The sequence below is a fragment of the Eriocheir sinensis genome, chromosome 13 (assembly GCF_024679095.1).
Source record: "Eriocheir sinensis breed Jianghai 21 chromosome 13, ASM2467909v1, whole genome shotgun sequence".
Classification (NCBI taxonomy): domain Eukaryota; kingdom Metazoa; phylum Arthropoda; class Malacostraca; order Decapoda; family Varunidae; genus Eriocheir; species Eriocheir sinensis.
In genome coordinates this window covers 5,632,585-5,651,578 of record NC_066521.1, presented here as the reverse complement: position 1 = coordinate 5,651,578, position 18,994 = coordinate 5,632,585, and positions in this window count along the sequence as shown.

Below are 18,994 nucleotides of genomic sequence, written 5' to 3'. Positions count from 1 at the left end.
GCTCAAGGGCAGTGTTACGGAGACGAGCGCCGAGGCCACAAGCAGCTGTAGCGTACGCCCCCAACTCTACCTTTTACTATTTTTTGTTAGGTTCCTAACTTTCAGAGTCATGGAGAAATGCGTGTGCACCCATGTACACCGCACGTTCGCACGCACGCACACACGCACTCGGAATAATTGATATGCAAGAAAAGTGTCCGTTCTTTTTCTTACTCCGTAATAACTCTAATGTTTTTTCATCTTCAGAAACCACAATTACATAAGGCATCCTTCACTCACCGAACGTAAAAACAGAACAGACGTGCTCCTTATTATTTTTCAGTTCACTTTTTAAAGAATATATAACGATTAGTCACTTTGATGTCCATCATACGGATACACGTATCATTATCATACATATTTTTATCTGTACTCATGCATTGGGGAACCCTGAAAACTGTTCCTTTTTAGAAGGAGGCATTGTCCTTACCGGTCCCCTCTCTGAAGTTAGCTCATTAGCTCCGTACAGGACAGAGGAGTACAGTGCTGTCCGCTAAACAGAAAGTTAAAATTGGAGGCATACGGCATGCACCGTCGCTGCGCGTGGCGGCCGTGCTCATCTCCGAGCCTGTGGTGAGAGAGAACTCTTTAACTCGACACAGGGTCAGTGCAACATCCTGGTTACCATAGTTTACCTTCCCTAGGTGTCCCCAGGTATACCCATTTTGTCCACCATCCCGAAAGGAAAGATGGACAGCTGGGTGGGCTGCACGTCGACTGCCCGGGCTGGGGTTCGAATCCAGGGCCTCATATTCGTAGTTAGGGACAGTAACCACTGCACTGATTAGACAAGTGGCTCTGAATATTACTCATGAAACGAAAAAATAACACAAAACCTTATGTATTATTTTTCGCTGATTATTCAAGGGACAAAGTAAAATCATCCATCACTCCCTCCGCTGACCTTGATAACACGTGAGAAAGTAAAAGAAAAATTAAGGGAAACGTTATCTTCCATCTTATCTTTGTTGGCTTGATAATTGATAAGAAAAAAATACCATTTACTTACTGTATTATTTTGCTGGGGTGGGTGGAGAGAGAGAGAGAGAGAGAGAGAGAGAGAGAGAGAGAGAGAGAGAGAGAGAGAGAGAGAGAGAGAGAGAGAGAGAGAGAGAGAGAGAGAGAGAGAGAGAGAGAGAGAGAGAGAGAGAGAGAGAGAGAATTACATAGAATTACATAGAAAATCAGACCACACAGACCCCATGGTCCAGACTAGGTGGTCTGTCCTTAAACCCAAGTGAGTCTACATTAATCAGATGGCTCCAAAACGTTGCTATTCTACTCTAGTAAATATTAAGTTGAAGGAAGTGACGGTCGAGCTTGTTTTTAAAGGAGTCAATCGTATTACACTGGACCACTGACGGTGGGAGCTTATTCTATTCTTGCACTACAACGTTGGTGAAGAAAAATTTGGTGCAGTCTGAATTTACTTGTCTACATTTGAGTTTTATGCCATTGTTCCTCGTTCGCAAAGTGTCATCGATCATAAACAATTTTGTTCTGTCTACATTCGTGAATCCATTAAGTATTTTAAAACATTCGATCAGTTTTCCTCGGAGGCGACGTTTCTCAAGAGAGAATATGTTAAGGGTGGAAAGTCTTTCTTCGTAGGATTTGTTGCGCAAGGAAGGGATCATTTTTGTTGCCCGACGCTGAACACCTTCTAATTTAGCAATATCCTTTGCATGGTGAGGAGACCAAAACTGTACCGCATATTCCAAGTGCGGTCTGACTAAATTATTGTAGAGCGGAAGTATTACATCTTTATTCTTGAATACAAAGTTTCTTTTAATGAAGCCCAACATTCTGTTCGCTTTATTTGCTGCATCGATGCATTGATGTGATAATTTGAGGTTTGACGCGAGAGAGAGAGAGAGAGAGAGAGAGAGAGAGAGAGAGAGAGAGAGAGAGAGAGAGAGAGAGAGAGAGAGATATAGAAAGTGATGTAACTTCATATTTTTCGTGAGATGGAAAAACATGCAAAAAATGTAATTAAGTTTTAATGTCTGAAGTGCATAGAGACTTGAGTGCATAGAGAAGTGGAGACAATTTAAAGTTATATAACGGTGCGTCCTTTCTTTCCTATATCCAATAGAATAAAAAGCAGTACTTTAGTTTTCGTGTTCGTTGTCTCTGCTTATTTACGTGCGTACGAGGGGAAAACGTGGTAACTTATTGCTTTGTTGGTGTGTGTGTGGGAGGGCGGGTTAAAATCATAGAAAATTGGAGAGAATTCAAAGTATATAACGGTACCGTGGTATTCTTCTTGCAATACAACGAGATGAATGAAAATACACTGAGTGAGTGTGAGTGTGAGAGTGAGAGTGAGTGTGTGAGTGTGAGAGTGAGAGTGAGTGTGTGAGTGTGAGTGAGAGTGAGAGTGTGAGTTTGAGTGTGTGAGAGTGAGAGTGAGTGAGAGTGTGTGAGTGTGTGAGTGTGAGAGTGAGAGTGAGAGTGTGTGAGTGTGTGAGAGTGAAAGTGAGAGTGTGTGAGTGTGTGTGTGTGAGAGTGAAAGTGAGAGTGTGTGAGTGTGTGTCTGTGTGAGAGTGAGAGTGAGAGTGTGAGAGTGAAAGTGAGAGTGTGTGAGTGTGTGTGAGAGTGAGAGTGTGTGAGTGTGTGAGTGTGAGTGTGAGTGTGAGAGTGAGAGTGTGAGTGTGAGAGTGAGAGTGAGAGTGTGTGAGTGTGAGTGTGCGAGTGAGAGTGAGTGTGTGTGAGTGAGTGAGTGAGTGTGTGTGTGTGTGGGGGGGGTGAATCTGGTTTAAATGCACTTATTAGTGAATAAAATGATTAATGATTCACTTTGCCTGCTGTATACTCAAATGAATAGAAAAAGCTTTGCATTAGACTAACGAAAAGGCTTCGTTCATTTTTTTCCGAACCATGTAAAAAAAATCTAAAGCATAACGATGAAAAATCTGGTTCTTTTCAAACTTAAAAGAAAAAGGTGTTTCAGAAGAAGACTACACGATCCGAAAATTGTTTATATAAGAGAGCAACAGATAATTCTTAAGAACCGAACAAATGATGCAAGAGATGGTACAAAGATGCCAAACAGATAGAAATAAAGAGGGATGTTCTAAGTCATTCCTTGCCCAAGAAGGACTGATAAACAAGCTTATATAAATCGGAGGTCCTTGCGTGAGTGCGTGAAAGTTAAACAGATGCGAATGCCGAACACTTGGGATGCCCTGCTTACTGCGTGTTGTATGACAGGAAGAAAGGGAATAACTAAATCAAAGTGTGTGTGTGTGTGTGTGTGTGTGTGTGTGTGTGTGTGTGTGTGTGTGTGTGTGTGTGTAGATACAGAGATAGATAGAGAAAGATAGACAGAGACAGACAGACAGACAGACAAATAGAAATAGAGAGATAGATACAGAAATAGATATAATGTAAGTAATGAAAGTAATATATAACAAGAAAACGACCTGCACACACACACACACACACACACACACACACACACACACACACACACACACACACACACACACACTTTCCCAAGACGCAAATAAATGCCTCCTTTCTCAGACAGTGAATAATGCTAACATGATGGATATTCCCCTCACCACTACCACCACCACCACCACCACCACTTATCATCCCCAGTACCTCCTCCTCCTCCTCCTCCCTCTCCACCTCCACCTCCATTATCACACGCTACCACCAACCCGACTTCTTCCCTCAGCTATTCCTCCCTCACCACACTCAAGCACGTTACGTATAGACACACGTCACAAAAAGAGGCGGAAAAATGGATGTGGTGAGAAAAATTGCATCTTTTCACGCACCCTTGAACGCCTTCCCGTGGCATCCAACCCCAAGACGCGTCCGAGGAGAGGGTTGGTTGACTGCACAGAGACAATGGATCGAGGCTCATTTGTTTTTACTTGTCACCATGATTGGGAATCGGTTGCCGGGAGGATTTTGAGAGAGAGAGAGAGAGAGAGAGAGAGAGAGAGAGAGAGAGAGAGAGAGAGAGAGAGAGAGATTATTGATTCCGTTTTCTTTTGGTTCTTCTTTTTGCGTTCTTCGCCTTTTCGTTCTTTTTATGTTGCCTTATCGTGAATCTCTCTCTCTCTCTCTCTCTCTCTCTCTCTCTCTCTCTATATATATATATATATATATATATATATATATTTATTTATTTATTTATTTATTTATCCATCTATCTATCTCAACATTCTAAAATAATCATGATTTTTTTGTGATGCGAGTGTATAAAGAAGAAGAGAAAGAAAAAAGATAAAGAAGTAAAAGAAAAGAAAAGAAATGAGAATGAACAACAACAATAAAAACAAGAACAAAAACAAGAACAACAAGAACAAGGATAATAATAAAATGAAGAACAAAAACAAAACAAGAAAAGAAAAAGGAGCAAGAAGAAAAAGAAGAAAAATTAACACCACTTATATAACAACTACTACGTATAAAGCTCCGCAGGTATTCCAGTTCCCTTGACACGAAAGAAGTGAACAAAGAAAAATAACACTGAAAGAAGAAAAAAATATATAAGGGGTAGACATTTTCTAACACGAGTGGCAAGTCTTTGAAATTAAGTCACGTAAAACTTTGAAGAGCTGACGAGAGAGAGAGAGAGAGAGAGAGAGAGAGAGAGAGAGAGAGAGAGAGAGAGAGAGAGAGAGAGAGAGAGAGAGAGAGAGAGAGAGAGAGAGAGAGAGAGAGAGAGAGAGAGAGAGAGAGAGAGAGAGAGAGAATTACACAGAATTACATGGATAACCAGACCACACAGGCCCTAAGGCCCAAACTTGGTGGTCTGTCCTAAACCTAAGTGACAGTTGTTATGCGGCCACCATGACGTTGAAACTGACCTAGTGAACATTGAGATGGAGGAGATAGCGGTCAAGATTATTCTTAAACGATGCAATCGGGTTACACTGTACCACTGATGGTGGTAATCTGCTCCAATCTCGAACGACAGCATTAGTGAAAAAGAATTTTGTGCAGTCTGAATGAACTTGTCTACATTTGAGTTTAGCGCCATTATTTCTCGTTCGCGTCGAATCATCTATTATAAACAGCTTGGTCGGATCCACGTTGGCAAAGCCGTTAGGTTATTTTAAAGCACTCGATCAGTTTTCCTCTTAGGCGGCATTTTTCAAGAGAAACAGGTTTAGATGTGACAGCCTTTCCTCGTAGGGTTTGTTTCGTAATGAAGGAATCATCTTGGTTGCTCTACGCTGAACACCTAATTTAGCAATGTCTTTCGCATGGTAGAGAGACCAAAACTGCACGGCATACTCCAAATGAGGTCTGACGAAAGTATTATACAAGGGTAGTATAAAATCTTTATTCTTGAATGAAAAATTTCTCTTAATCAAACCCATCAACCTGTTTGCCTTTTTTTAACGGACTCGTTGCACTGCTGGGAAAACTTGAGGTTAGACGCGACTGTGACGCCAAGATGTTTGACCGAGTGAACGCTTTTAGTTTTAACGCCGCACATTTCATAGTCCTTCTTTATATTTTTAGATCCAACCTGCAGAATCTGGCACTTGTTGATACTAAAAGGCATTTCCCATTTCATTGACCAATCTGATATTTTACGTAAATCTTCTTGTAGGCTCCGCCTGTCACATTCTGTAAGTACCGCATTGCCGATTTTCGTGTCGTCCGCAAATTTACTAATGAAATTATTGAGACCAAGGTCAATGTCGTTGATGTAAATGACGAAGAGAACGGGTCTCAGGACAGAGCCTTGGGGGACACCACTAGTGACTGATCTCCACTCAGAGGTCACTCCATTCACTACAACTCTTTGCTTTCTATTGCTTAGCCAGTGCTTGATCCATTCGTGAAGCTTACCCCCGATGCCTATTTCCTTGATTTTATGAAGCAACTTGTTGTGTGGAACTTTATCAAACGCCTTCTGGAAGTCCAAATAAATAATATCAAGTGATTTAGAAGCATCATAGACTGCAAAAAGCTCGTTATAGAACGTTAATGGACTCGTCAAACAAGATCTGTTGTTACGGAAACCATTTTGCGAGTCCAGGATTAACGAATTACACTTTAGGTAGTTAACTACCTTATCTCGAATAATTGTCTCAAATAATTTACCAATAATTGAAGTTAAGCTGATTGGCCTTTTTTTTATTTTTTTACGTTTCCGCCTATTGCGCCGGTAGGCCTGCTTGAGGGGCCTGGATGGTATTCGGCCCCAACCCGTCATGGTGCAGCCAAGTGTTTATAGTGGCTTGTAATTATCCGGTAATTTTCGGTCGACTTTTTTTTAAAATGGGCGTTACGTTAACCATTTTCCAATCATAGGAACGATACCATGGTGCAAAGAAATATTAAACAGCATTGTTAAAGGTCTGAGTATATCTCTTGATATTCTTCTGTACTGATTTCAAAGTCAGGGAGGGTATGACTGGGATTTTCAATAGTGTTAGGAACAGCAGCAGTATCGGTAGAATTACCATTAAAAACCGAGGCGAAATAAGAATTTAACGTGTTCGCTGTGCGTCGGCTGTCTGTCACGATATTGTCCGAAATATCAGTTAATTGGCCAATCCCACTTCGAATCTGTTTTTTTTTTTGTTGTTTGCATATCTAAAAAAAACTTTTAGGATCTGACTTGCAATTTACCGCAATGTTTACTTCGCACCTCCGTTTCGCCTGTTTGATTAAACTTTTGACTTGTCGTCTTGCTTCGTAGTACCGTGTACTATTTTCGGTAGAGTTATCGGTTTTCTTTTGCCTACGTATATAACAAGTTCCTCTTTTAGAGAGCAAGTTTGATTTCATTTTTAAACCACGGAGGATTTTTAACTTCTCGGCGCTTTTCACAAGATTGCACGGATTTATTTTGTTCAGTTAGTAATCGAGCTTTAAAGTCTTGCCAAGATTCTTCGACGTCGATGTTGGCTACTAATTGAAAGTTCGTTAATGACTGTCTTATTCTTTCAAAATCCGCTCTTCTAAAATTTGGAACCAATATCTTATTCTCTGCAATCCTTGTTTGAGCTCTTATGTCGAGACGCACCAGACTGATCGCATGATCCGAAGTGTTCGCCAACGCTAACATTGTCAACTAAGTTCTCTTGGGTTACTAATACAAGATCAAGAATATTATTATCGCGCGTTGGTTCACTAACCATTTGGCTAAGGCAGTTATTTTCAACGAAGTCTAGCATTCTGTGCGATTCCCCCTCGGATCCCGTGATTGTCTGCCAGTCTATATGCGGTAGATTCAAATAGCCCAAAATCAATGCATCACTGTTTCGAAGTGTTCTATGCCAAACGCTTTACATTATTTCATCATCCTCACGTGATTGGCCTGGAGGCCTGTAAGTGACGGATATGTTGATTTTAAATTGATCGGTATTTGTACTCACGCTCAAGTGTTCTACAGTACTGTCCTTTAGTGTTTTATCAACGGGCTGTAAGTTACTTTTGATGCAAAGAGCCACTCCTCCACCTCTACGATTAACTCTGTCTTTATTGAAAATATAAAGTTATCTATATTATATTCAGAAATTAAGTCATTATTAGCGGTGTCAATAAATGTTTCAGTTACGGCAATTACATCAAAGTCTTCTGTTTTAGTTAGGCACTGCAATTCATCGATCTTATTTCTTAATTAAGCTTCGAGCGTTGAAGCTAAGAACCCTTAAATTGTCTTTTGTTATAACTCGAGGAACAGAGTTGTTAGTTGTTTTACGATTTAGTGAAGTGGTGGCCGAGATATATATATATATATATATATATATATATATATATATATATATATAGAGAGAGAATGAGAATGAGAATTTACATAGATTTACGTAGAAAATCAGACCACACAGACCCCATGGTTCAGACTAGGTGGTCTGTCGTTAAACCTAAGTGATTCTACATTAATCAGATGGCTCTAAGACTTTGCATTTCAACTCTAGTTAATATTAAGTTGAAGGAAGTGTCGGTCGAGCTTGTTTTTAAAGGAGTCAGTCGTGTTACACCTTACCACTGAAGGTGGCAGCACATTCCATTCTCGCACTACAACGTTGGTGAGGAAAAATTTGGTGCAGTCTGAATTTACTTGTCTACATGTTTTGTGCCATTATTCCTCGTTCGTAAAATGTCATTGATCATGAACAGTTTTGATTTGTCCACATTCGTGAATCCATTAAGTATTTTAAAACATTCGATCAGTTTTCCTCGGAGGCGATGTTTCTCAAGAGAGAACATGTTTTGTGCCATTATTCCTCGTTCGCAAAGTGCCATCGATCATAAACAATTTTGATTTGTCCACATGCGTGAATCCATTAAGTATTTTAGAACATTCGATCAGTTTTCCTCGAAGGCGACGTTTCTCAAGAGAGAACATGTTAAGGGTTTATTGGGTAAGGAAGGGATCTTTTTTTTTGCCCGACGTTGAACATCTAATTTAGTAATGCCCTTTGGATGGTGGGGAGACCAAAACTGTACTGCATATTCCAAGTGGGGTCTGACTAAACTATTGTAGAGCGGAAGTATTACATCTTTATTTTTTAATAAAAAGTTTCTTTCAATGAAGCCCAACATTCTGTTCGTTTTATTTGCTGCTGCGATGCATTGCTGTGAGAATTTGAGGTTTGACGCGCTTTTGTCACCCAGGTCCTTGACGCATTGAACGCTTTTGAGTTTGACGCCGCGCATTTCGTAATATAACTTCTTATTTCTTGTTCCAACTTGAAGGACCTGGCACTTGTCAATATTAAGGGCATCTCCCATCTATCAGACAACTTGAAATTTTATGCAAACCCTCTTGGAGTCTTTGTCTGTCTTCGTCAGTGAGAACCGAGTTACCAATCTTTGTGTCGTCTGCAAATTTACTAATGAGATTATTGATTCCAACATCCACATCGTTGATGTAAATAATGAAGAACACTGGTCCAAGAACCGAGCCCTGAGGGACGCCACTAGTGACAGGCGCCCACTCTGAGTTAAATCCGTCGATCAACACTCTTTGTTGTCTGTTGCTCAATCAATTCGTGATCCATTTGTGTACTTGACCGTTAATACCTAGTTGCTTTAATTTATAAAGTAATTTATGATGGGGAACTTTATCAAACGCTTTCTGGAAATCAAGATAGACTACGTCCACTGATTTGGTTACGTCATAAACTGCTAAGTCTTAAGTCTATATAAACTTAGATAAACTGAGAAGAGGTCGTTATAAAAGGTCAATTGGTTTAATAAGCAGGATCTTTTGTTATGGAAGCCATGTTGTGAATCCCCAATTAATGAGTGGCTTTCAAGGTAACTCACAATTTTGTCTCTAATCATGCTCTCGAGTAGCTTACCTACAACTGAAGTTAGACTAATGGGCCTGTAATAACCCGGTATCTTTTTGTCTTCTTTCTTAAAAATCGGTGTTACATTAGCCTTTTTCCAATCCGAAGGGACGATTCCTTGTCGCAAGGACATATTGAAAACGGTTGTGAGAGGAGAATATTTCGCTTTTTGTTTCCTTTAGCAGTATAGGATAATACTTTGTCAGGTCCAGGACTTTTATTTGCTTTAAGGGATTGGAGAGCGTTTAGGACTTTATCGGTAGTTATTACAAAGTTAGGCAATGCATGCTCGAGATTTACGTTAGTACTGTTGTCGTCGCTGGTGTTGGTGGTAGTGGTGGGAAGAGTGCAAATATTAAACACCGAGGAAAAGTAACTTTTTAATAAGTTCGCAACGTGTTGGCTGTCACTGTCAATCACTAGTTCACCGTCACTGTTTGTTAGAGGTCCAATTCCACTTATGATCGCCTTCCTGTTGTTTATATAACTGAAAAAGGATTTCGGATTATTTTTACTGTTGGCTGCAATATTTTCTTCATATCTACGCTTTGCCTGACATACTAATCTTTTTACTCGCCGCCAGGCTTCATGATCAAGTCTGATGTTTTCGGACTTGCTTTGCTCTTTCTTTAGCCTGTAAGTCAATTTTCTCTCCTTAACCGAATGTTTAATTTCGCTATTAAATCATGGTGGACTTTTATTAATGTTACTTTGCTTCTCGCACAAAGGGACAAATATGTTCTGCTGAGTGAGTAAAATATTTATTTATTTATTTATTTTATTTTTTTTTTATTTTTTTTTACGTTGTTGCCTATTGCGCCGGTAGGCATCTTCCCGGTGGGGCCTGATGGTCGGCCCAAGGCTTATTCCAGGTGGGGCCTGATGGTCGGCCCAAGGCTTATTCCAGGTGGGGCCTGATGGTCGGCCCAGCCCGTTCTGGCGCAGGCGATTGTTTATAGTGGCGCCATCTTGCATTAGCTCATGCTGCCCCCCGGAACTCGTTCTTGATTCGCTTGGACGGCTTCCTCTAGAGTCCGGGTTGATGGGTGGTCTTCAGGACAGCATGTGGGTAGTTTTAAGCCACTCGGCGGTGACTGAAAAATCCGAGTGGTAGCGTGAGTATTCGAACTCGCGTCGTCCATCACGCGGCGAATGTGGGTCCAGTACGCTATCACTTCGGCCACCGCCTCTACGTTGCCATCATCTGATAGTTGTATTTCTGTTAGTTTTTGTCGGATTTCTACGAAATTAGCTCTTTTGAAATTGGGCACCTTTACTTTATTTTCAGTCACTGTTGTTTTAACTCTAATGTCGACGCGCACTAATTTATGATCGCAAGAACCGAGGTGTTCTCCTATCGTAACATTACTGACTAGGTTATCTTGGGTCGCTATAACAAGATCTAGTATGTTATTTTGTCGAGTTGGTTCAGTAACCATCTGGCTTAGGTAGTTTTCTTCTAAAAATTCGATCATTCTATGTGACTCGCCTTCTGTACCTGACAGTGTCGCCCAATCGATATGGGAGAGATGAAAGTCTCCTAATATCATTGAGTCGCTGTTATTAAGTGACTGCCTTGAAACGCTGTACATTTCACCATCATCTTCGAGTGATTGCCTCGGAGGCCTGTAGGTGGCGGATATATTTAGATTCATTATTGCAATGTTTACTCGCACGCACACATTTTCAACGTTACTGTCTCTTGGTGTTCTGTCAGTGGTTTGCAAATAGCTTTTAGCGTGAAGGGCGATACCCATAGCTGGGCACGATAACAGAAAACCTTATTCCCGATAACCGATAACTGATGATGGAAAACCTTATCGGTGATAGCCGATATTGGTTTACTGGAGACACAAATATAGGCGATAACCGATAACCGATACCCGATATAAATCCACAATTCCGATACTAGCTAGCGATAAGTCCGATAGGCGAAAACGATACTATATTGATATTTCAAATAAAAAAAAAACATAGATGAATTCAAATTTTCATTATCTGTATTTTAGAAAACTTACAAAACCTGAAAACCACACGTTGACACGTACATATGGACGGTAATACTAGAAACGCCTGAGCCGGTGTTGTGTTATTTGGCGTTGGCGCTTTTGTTTACAAACACTGGTCTCTCGTGAACTGCGCATGCTCAGACCAGCACGCGTAGACCTGTACAGTCTCACAAAGCTTTTTAACCGTAATTAAGAGTTGTTGGAAGGCTGAATCAAACATACAGTACCGCTACCACCATCCCCGCTGTTTCTAGAACGACACTCTGTACGAGTTGTATTTATATGTACGGAGTGCCGTTCTAGAAACAGCGAGGATGGTGGCACTGTATGTCTGATTCAGCCTTCCAGCAACTCTTAATGTGTTTAAAAGCTTTGTGAGACTGTACAGGGCTACGCTTACTGGTTTGAACAGGCGCAGATCACGAGAGACCAGTGTTTGTAAACAAAAGCGCCAGCTGTTGAAGATGGGACACCAAATAACACAACACCGGGTGCCTTCAATACCATGGCATGCTCACAAACGAATATGGAATATCAAATTTGAGGCAGTGAATAATCATTTTTGGGGCAAAGTTAAATGATTTTTTTTTTTTATATATTGATTTTTGAGTCTAACATAAAAAAATAACCTTGTGTTTTAATGTTGATGATCTAAGTATGAAATCTCTTCACCGAAGATATTTCATACCCCGAAGTTTTTTCATACAACACCGGGCGCCCGGGCCACGCATGCGCAGTAGGGAAGACAACGTGTTTTTTTTTTTCTGAGAGGAGGAAAAAAGAAGCGATTATCGCTAGTTTGGTTACAAAAGTAACGAAGATATCGATATATATTTAAATAAGTAGCGGATGGCCGACAACCCGATTTTGTTACCAGCGATAAAGTATCGCGATAACTTATCGCGATAACGCCCAGCTATGGCGACACCACCAACTCTACGGTTAACACGATCTTTGTTGAAGAGTCTGTAGCCATCTATGTTGTATTTTGAACTTAAATCAGTATTTGTGGTGTCGATAAATGTTTCAGTTATAGCAATTACGTAAAATTTTCTGTTGAAACAAGCCATCTCAATTCATCAAAGTTATTTCTTAGGCTACGCGCATTGAAACTTATGACTATGTTATCTTGAGGTTTAGTAATAGAGGTGGTGTTACTTGCGGGTTCACGGTTTTGCGTTTTTGTTGCATGCCGTCTATTTACACGGGCGGGGTGAAGGGACGCGGCCGAGAGCAGTGTTTTGTTCGGGTATCACGTACTGCGTCGTGAAGGAGCCTTCCGAATTTGGCTGCCCCGACGGGAGACAGGTGTACTCCGTCCCTATGGAAGAGCGCACCCTGGCCGTAGAAATTATCCCAGGCGTTAAAGAACTCGACGTCAAGCTCCTGCAAAGAGTCTGTAAGCCGCTGTTGAGGCTGAAGGCCTTACTGAAGAAGTCGCTCGCCGCCGAGAGAGAGAGAGAGAGAGAGAGAGAGAGAGAGAGAGAGAGAGAGAGAGAGAGAGAGAGAGAGAGAGAGAGAGAGAGAGAGAAAGAAAAAAAGAAAGAAAAAGAGAAAAAAAGGAAAAAGAGAAAGAAAGAAGAAAAAGAAAATACAGAAAGAAAATCGAGAAAGAAAAAAGGAAAAAGGAAATAGAGAGAGAAAATAAAGAAAGAAAACAGAAAAAAAGTTAAAAAGATAAAAAGGAAAAGAAAAAGGAGAAGAAAAAGAGGAGAAGGAAAAGAGGAAAAGCAGAAAAAAAGAGAAGAATAAGAGGAAAAGAAGAAAAACATTTGAAAAAATAAAGAGGAAAATAAAGAGGAAAAGAAAAAGAGGAAAATAAAGAGGAAAATAAAAAGAGGAAAACAAAAAAGAGGAAAATAAAAAGAGGAAAATAGAGGAGAAATAAAAAGGAATAGAAAATAAGAAAAAGAAAAAGAGGAAAAGAATAAAGAGAAACAAAGAAGTAAAGAAAACGAGAAAAGAAAATGAGGAAATGAAAACGAGGAAATTAAAAAGAGGAAATAAAAACGAGGAAAGGAGAACGATGAAATGAAAAAGAGGAAATGAGAAAGAGGAAAAGAAATAGAAAAATAGGAAAATAATAATAGGAAATGAAAAAGAGGAAAAGAAACTGAGGAAAAGAAAAAAAAGGTAATGAAAAAGAGGAAACGAAAGGAGGAAACGAAAAAGAGGAAAAAAAGAGAAAACGAAAGAATACAGAAAAGAGAGAGAAGTGAGAACATAAGGGTGACTAACCGACTGACTGACGAACCAACACAACACACTCACCCGGCACCAACCACTGACTGAGGACTGGAAGACTGGACGAGAATGATGAGGCAAAAAAAAGGAGGAGGAGGAGGAGGAGGAGGAGGAGGAATATTGGAGACGCGAGGTAGAATAAAACATGGGTGAGAGTCGACACGGAAGAAGTGAGTAAACCAACAAGAAAAAAAGGACGAATCTTGTGAAACTTCTTTGAATTCTTTAGAGATGAGGAAGCGAAGAACGTGTAAAGAGAGGGAGGCGGAGGAGGAGGAAGAAGAAGAGGAGGAGGAGGAGAAGGAGGAGGAGGAGTCAGAAAGAGGAGTAATAGCCATAAATCGAATGCCTTGTAAGTTTTTAATCGTGGGGGGAAGGGAGGGGGTAGATTGCACACACACACACACACACACACACACACACACACACACACACACACACACACACACACACCGTTAGGCGAATAAACTCGTTGGCCATAATTTCGTTTCTTTTCGTGAGTGAGTGCGTGAATGCGCGAGTGGGTGTATGAGTGAGTGTGTGCGTGAGTGAGTGGTTGCGTGTGTGAGTGCGTGAGTGAGTGAGTGCGTGAGTGTGTGATATAATGAGGGAGTAGCTACATGGATGAGTAAGTTAATATATGCATGAGTGAATGAGTACGTTAGTAAATGAATGAGTGAATGAATAAGTGCGTAATTAAATGTTTGAGTTGTGTAATGTTGTGAACGAATGAATTAGGATATTGATGAGTGAGGGCATGAATGAATTAACGAGTGAGTGAGAGAGTGTGAGAGTGACTGACTAAATGAGTGGATGAGTGCGTGAGTGAATGAATGAATGAGTGAGTGAGTGAGAGATCGATGTTGATATCTTTTCCTCAAGGTAACGAAAAAAAAGTTACGGCAAAGACAAACATTATAGTGATCGGAGGGGAGTCGTGTTTGTCTATCTGTGACATCGTGATTATTGTGATATTCTCTTATTCTGAATATGAGTGCCATGAGAGAGATATATGCGGTGATAAGAGTAGCTGTAGTAGTATAGTGGTATTAATGATGGTAGTAGTAGTAGTAGTAGAAGTAGTAGTAGTTGTAGAAGCATAGTGGTTGTATTAGTAGTAGTAGTATAGGAGTAGTAGTAGTAGTAGTAGTAGTAGTAGCAGTAGCAGTATTAGTAGTAGTAGCAGTAGTAGTAGTAGTAGTAGTAGTTGTTAAAGCATAGTGGTTGTATTAGTAGTAGTAGTATAGGAGTAGTAGTAGTAGTAGTAGTAGCAGTAGCAATAGTAGTAGTAGTAGTTGTAGAAGCATAGTGGTTGTATTAGTAGTAGTAGTATGGGAGTAGTAGTGATATAATCAAGGTGTATTTAGGTGCAGAATGAGCGTTGCGTGTGTGTTGCTCTATCTGTATATCTATTTTTTCTTCCTTCTTTCTTTTTATCAAGTCTGCACTAACATGATTTTACTATACACTGAAAATATTTAATAGAAATCACGTATGGACAAAAATGTTCTCTAATTTCATAATGTTATCTTTTCTTTTACATTCCATGTTTTCTCTCTTTCAATAGGCGCACATAACATCACCAAATGTGGGGCACAAACTTGGCCGAGGGACTCTTTTTTTTTATTTTTTTTTTTATTTTATTTTTTTATTTTTTTATTTTTTATAATGCGGCGAGAGGCAGTAGCGGGCTTAAAGAGTAGCCTATCCGGATTTCTTGTTTTTATTTATTAATGATCCACGAGACATCCTAGAGTTAAATCAAAGTATGTGCTTATCTTTGTATTCATTGATACACACACTGGTAATATTTCTGTGGTGTCTGATTCAATTAATTGAGTGAAATTATATTGTGATAAACAGTGGCAAATTCGTGTCACTAGTAAAAATGAAACTAGCAATGTAAGTTTTGCCTCCATGAAATATACACAAATAGATAAATATGAAAGCTCACGGTCACAATAAGTGACATCACCTGCTTTGCGCAGTTCTTCTTCTTCTAGGGATTTACCCCCTAAATAGGGGGCACGGGCCTTTGTCTTACGACGGCCCGTCGCAGGGGGGAACCCGCCGCGGCTGGCTTGCGGCGGGTGTAGGGACGCCTCCGCCGCCGCCACAGCCACGGGTAATAGCCGGCGAGCAGCGACGGAGGCACGGGCTCTCCGGGCAGGCACCCAGGAGACACCCGTAGCGGACTCGTGCGAGCAGCCGACCAGTCGACTTGACTGCGGAGGGGTGGCCCAAAGCGAGGATGACCCCACGGGTCCACCTCGCCTCCGCAGAAGGGCCACCCGGCTGCTCGCCCGAGGAGTGCTGGCGTTTCACTGCGCTTTGCGCAGTAAAAAATATGCTTATTTAAGGCATCTGATACCCACAAAAAGGCATGCGCTGCTTCGGGCCACAGTTGCCGTATAAAATATATACGTATTTTCATATTGTTGTTCTGTTGTTTATTGAATGTTCTGTTCAAGAAAAAGAATACCCATAATTTTAGTTAGTTTTTGGTTATAACGATTCTTTACGAAATACAATTATAACATTACCGCCTATACGCTAGGAGACGTACTAAATCCTGGATCGGCTATGGTGATGTTAGGTGCACCCATTCCCTGTAACCCTTCCTACACACACAAACACACACACGCGAAGTTCAGTAGTGTTGTGGTTAGTGCGTTCACCTCACAGTCAAGAGGTTTCGCGCTCGATTCCCGGGCGGAGTGGAGACGTAAGCATTCTCCTTTAATCAGTATGGCTTCTCCACCCTACAATAAATGGGTACTGGGTGTCTCTCGGGGGTTGTGTTCCACTTGTCCGGTGACATATTACCGAAGTCTTATGGCTCGGCATCAGGAGAAATTAGGACCAATTAGCGCGCGCGGCGAGAGCTGGGGTGCTGGGGAGGGGGTCGGGCAACGTCAGAATTCACGGGAAACTATGTCATTATGCGCGTGACTTATATTTTACTCTTATACCTACTATTATTTAGATTTAATACTATACTGACTATTTTTAAGATGCAGGATTGGAAATGGAGAGAGGGTCTCTCTCTTCTTCTTTTTCCATTGTCCTTGCTCTCGCCGCGCGCGCTGATTGGTCCTAATTTCTCCTGATGCCGACCCATAAGAGACTTCGGGAATATGCTCCCCGCAGTGTGTGGGTGTTATGTGAAGGTTCCATCCGTGCATAAAGTTCCGTGAATATGTGACTCCAAGCTCAAAACGAAGAGGATACTATCATGGGTGGCAATATTGAGTTTAACATGTGATTAGACCACGGTGAATGACATCCTCCTCCCCTCGCACACAGACACAGGTCGCCTCCTTCATTTCTATTTCATCTTCCTGTGACACTAGTTTATAATCATGATAGTGTAGGTCAGGGACATATTTTTCTGCCTTTATTTTTTTTTTTTTACGTCTTCGCCTGTGGCGTCAGTAGGTTTGTGACGTAGGGCCCGATGGTCGGCCTCAGCCCTCCTCCTCCTCCTTCTCTTTTTTTTTCTCCTACTCGTTTTCTTGTACTTGTTCTTGTTTTTTATATTTTTCCGTCATAATCATTATTGTTATCCACATCATAAGCATCTATTGCTTCTTCATCTACTTCCTTTTATATATTCCAATATCGTGTCTTTTCTACTCCTTCCCCTCCTCCTCCTCCTCTCCTGTGATTGGAGGTGAAAGAATTCCACCACCGTATTCCCTGCGTGTCGTAAAAGGCGACTAAAAGGGACTTCTTTCTTTCTCTCCGGACTATTATCTTTTTTTTTTCCTTATTATGGATAGTCTATCCAAGGGTTGTCACCCTTCCTTACACTTTGAGAACACATCCCTTCCTTTCCCTCCTCTCTACGGGTATTCTACCCAGCCTCTAGTCTCAGTCTTCCTTCGATGTTTCTCTCACTATCCCGGGAGGTTCTAATCACTTCGGAGTCTTCGCGGCGGTGGTCTTTTTTCCTGCGGAAGTCCTCGGAGTACACCTGGTGACAGGTGCCTTGGGCCAGGGTCCGCAAGGCTCGTGCTTTAAGGGGGGCACATGTTGGGATGCTCTTGGGTGGCTGACTCCTTTCTCTCTACCCAGTGTGGGTGATGGGTAACCATCACAAAGCTCAAAGACGAATTCGACCGGGTTGACAAGATTGCTAGCTTCAAATCCGAAGGTTCATTACTCATAATGGCCATTTTCTGTTTTTTTTTTCTGGCCCTGCGGAAGTCTCCATACCTTTATTTTCCTGGGGCACTGGGAAACCGCAGTATCTCTTTTCTATGCATTCAACTTTTTAAAATTGTATTATGGTGACACCCTCAAGTTTTACAGTAACTGCGCTGTATTTCCTCTAATTGTCAGTTAAGAAATTGCTGATTCATAATGCCGTCCCAACTGAGAAATTGCGAAGTATATTGCGGGAGGTTCGCTCCTCAGTATATTAGAAACTCCTCTGCTTGTCGCCTTTGTGTTAGCGACCGTAAGTACAACGATTTGAAAATGAAATATGACATGCTAGAAAAACAGGTTCAGGTTCAGGTAGATTGTGGAAGTCTTGCCTTTGGATCGGCACTTCCTGATGTGGTCTTGATATTGTGGTCTTGTGGTCTGGGTCTGGGTCTTATATCTGATTTAGCTTCACTATATATTGATTTGATCTTTTTCTCTCGTATTTCCCAGAATTTAATTATCGTTCTTTTACTTTGTTCAATCACTTGCTCATCAAAAAGGAGTCTTCCTATTATATTTTCCTCGTCTTCGTCATAGGGTCGTTGCAACATTAAATTTTTCCCCCGTTCTTCCCTATAAGCATCACACTGCAGCAGAAAGTGGTTCAAGTCTTCTTTAACAGCTCCACACATTACACTGGTTGTTGGCTCATTCTTAAATCTTTTTCTATCACCAAGGTTCATGTTATTTGTACGGCATTTAAACATAATGATCGACTCTTCACTGTTGTCATATATTTCCTCTTGCCCTCCAATTTCTTTTCTCCATTCTCTATACAGCTTTAAACTTTCCTTTTCTTGCAAGGTGCTTTTCCACTTGTCTGTGTTCCACTTTTTCACCAACTTTAGCATTACGTACTGCCCACATTACGTAATCCCCACTAATTTTCTGTCCTCCAACAAATCCTTTATCCATTTATTCTTCCTCTTTTCCAATCTCATATCCTCAACCACCCTCTCTTGGAGGTTGTTACTTTCCCCTCTCAATATGTGCTGCAAGTATTTCAGCTGCCCCTCCATTATCCTTCCCTTCATGCTGGAGATTCCTATTTCTCCCCTTAACGCCGCTTCTTGTGTGTAGCTAGGTGCTCCCAGTATTTTCCTTCCCACACTGTTTTCTATTCTTTGCAGTTTTTGTATTTCTTCTTTGCTAAAATCAATCACATTTGCACCATATAAGATTCCTGGTAGGGCTATACTTTTCCAATAC